Source organism: Danio rerio, chromosome 12 (assembly GCF_052040795.2).
Source record: "Danio rerio strain M-AB ecotype USA chromosome 12, GRCz13ab, whole genome shotgun sequence".
Lineage (NCBI taxonomy): Eukaryota > Metazoa > Chordata > Actinopteri > Cypriniformes > Danionidae > Danio > Danio rerio.
The window spans coordinates 49,198,918-49,201,284 of record NC_141032.1 but is presented as its reverse complement, the minus strand read 5'-3'; positions in this window follow the sequence as shown (position 1 = coordinate 49,201,284).

Sequence of the window (2,367 nt, the reverse complement as noted above, 5' to 3'; positions counted from 1 at the left end):
TCATGGAAAAGCACAGCCAAAGCGAAATGCTTCAAGGGTTTATAAAAACATTGCAGTCATGACACACCAACATATCTGGCCCAGTTCAGGCCCAGTTATGGGTTATCAACTTGGCTGAGACTTGGCCCAGATATGCTCCATGTTTGCCTCTTGTATGGAAGCCAGACTTGGTCCAGTCATGAGCTGTAAGTCACTGCGGCATGTGAGCAAATGCTGATGGTGTGGGCCAGAGAAATTTTGCTATGGGTGTTTATTCATCAGGGATCTCCACAGCGGAATGAACCGCCAACTATTCCAGCATATGTTTTTACACAGCGGATGCCCCTCCACTGGGAAACATTCATACACAGTCATACACCACGGACAATTTAGTTTATTCAACTCGTCTATAGCGCATGTGTTTGGACTGTGGGGGAAACCGGAGCACCCGGAAAAATAAACACAAATATTTATAACAAAAAAAAAAAACTAGAAGTCTTTAAACTAATAATGTAAACAAAATAAAGAAGTTATAATATTGTTCAGTGTTTCTACATGAAGCTGCAGAGAGAGATTAATACTGAGTGACATCATCAGTGCTTTAAACTGACTCACCATCTGGACTGAACACGCACGCACGCACGCACACACACACGCACACACACACGCGCACACACACGCGCACACACACACACACACACGCACGCACGCACGCACGCACGCACGCACGCACGCACACACACACGCGCACACACACACACACGCACGCACGCACGCACGCACGCACGCACGCACGCACGCACACACACACACACACACACACACACACACACAAAGTTGCTACTGTGATCATACTGACATTTACACACTCTTTCCCCATTGGTAAATCACTGCAGCAGTTGTGTGTAAAGTTCAGTGATTCTATGTTCAGTACGAGTATGTGTGTGTGTTTGTGTATGTGTGTTTTTGTGACATATCAGGACACAAATCTGTATAATGACATAGGTATGACACGGGTATTACAAAAGGGAGGTGAAATATGAGGATATTGGTGACGTCCTCATTTCTCAAAATGCTTATAAATCCTACAGGATGAGTTTAATCAGAGAGTAAAGCTGCACACAGTCTCCTGTCCTCTTGGACAGTATAATATGAATGGAAACCTATGTAATGTCCCCACTTTTCACAAAAACAAACGTGTGTGTGTGTGTGTTTTATTAATTTTGCTTCAGCTTAGTCCCTTATTTATCAGGGGTCGCCACAGCAGAATGAACCGTCAAATATTCCGGAATATGTTTTACGCAGTGGATGCCCTTCCAGCCACTACCCATACATGGAATTATACTCAGGGTGTGTGTGTGTGTGTTTAGGTGTTCATGGATTAAATGTAGCGCTGGAAGAGATTAAACAGGCAGAAGCATGTTAGATGTGCTTAAAAAGCTCAAGACAATCTTTGTCTCTGTGATACACACACACACACACAGATTCACTTATAACACGTAAGACCTGTTCACACTCTAATGGGTCAAAATGACTCTAAAGACTACACTCACTGGCCACTTTATTAGGTACACCTTACTAGTACTGGGTTGGACCGCCTTTTGTCTTCAGAACCGCTTTAATTCTTCGTGGCAGAGATTCACCAAGATACTGGAACCAGTCAGCTGGTTCAGCTATCAGCTGGAACCAGTCTGGCCATTCTCCTCTGACCTCTGGCATCAACAAGGCATTTGCGCCCACAGAACTGCCGCTCACTGGATATTATCTATTTGTCAGACCCTTCTCTGTAAACCCCTGGAGATGCTTGTGCGTGAAAATCCCAGTAGATCAGCAGTTTCTGAAATACTCAGAGCAGCCCGTCTGGCACCAACAACCATGCCACGTTCAAAGTCACCTAAATACTCTTTCTTCCCCATTCTGATGCTCGCTTTGAACTGCAGCAGATCATCTTGACCATGTCTACATGCCTAAATGCATTGAGCTGCTGCCATGTGATTGGCTGATTACAAATTTGCGTTAACGAGCAGTTGGACAGGTGTACCTAATAAAGTGGCCAGTGAGTGCCAAACTCCCTCTATCTTAACTATCAAGGCCTCCCAATCATCCCCATCCACTGAATTGGTTCTATCACTGTCTCTTCACTCCCCCTATAGCTGGTGTGTGGTGAAGCACTGGCACTGTTGTGGAGTGTGGAGCTGCACACTGGTGGTGGTGTAGAGAGACCCCCCTCCCCCCTCATGATTATGAAGCACTTTGGGTGTATGGCCATACACAATAAATGCGCTATATATATAAACATTGCTTACTTACTAAAAATACACACGTCACTTGCATTGAATATGCTTTCTTTGTGTAGAAAATAACTTCTGTGGGGCTACAAAATATATT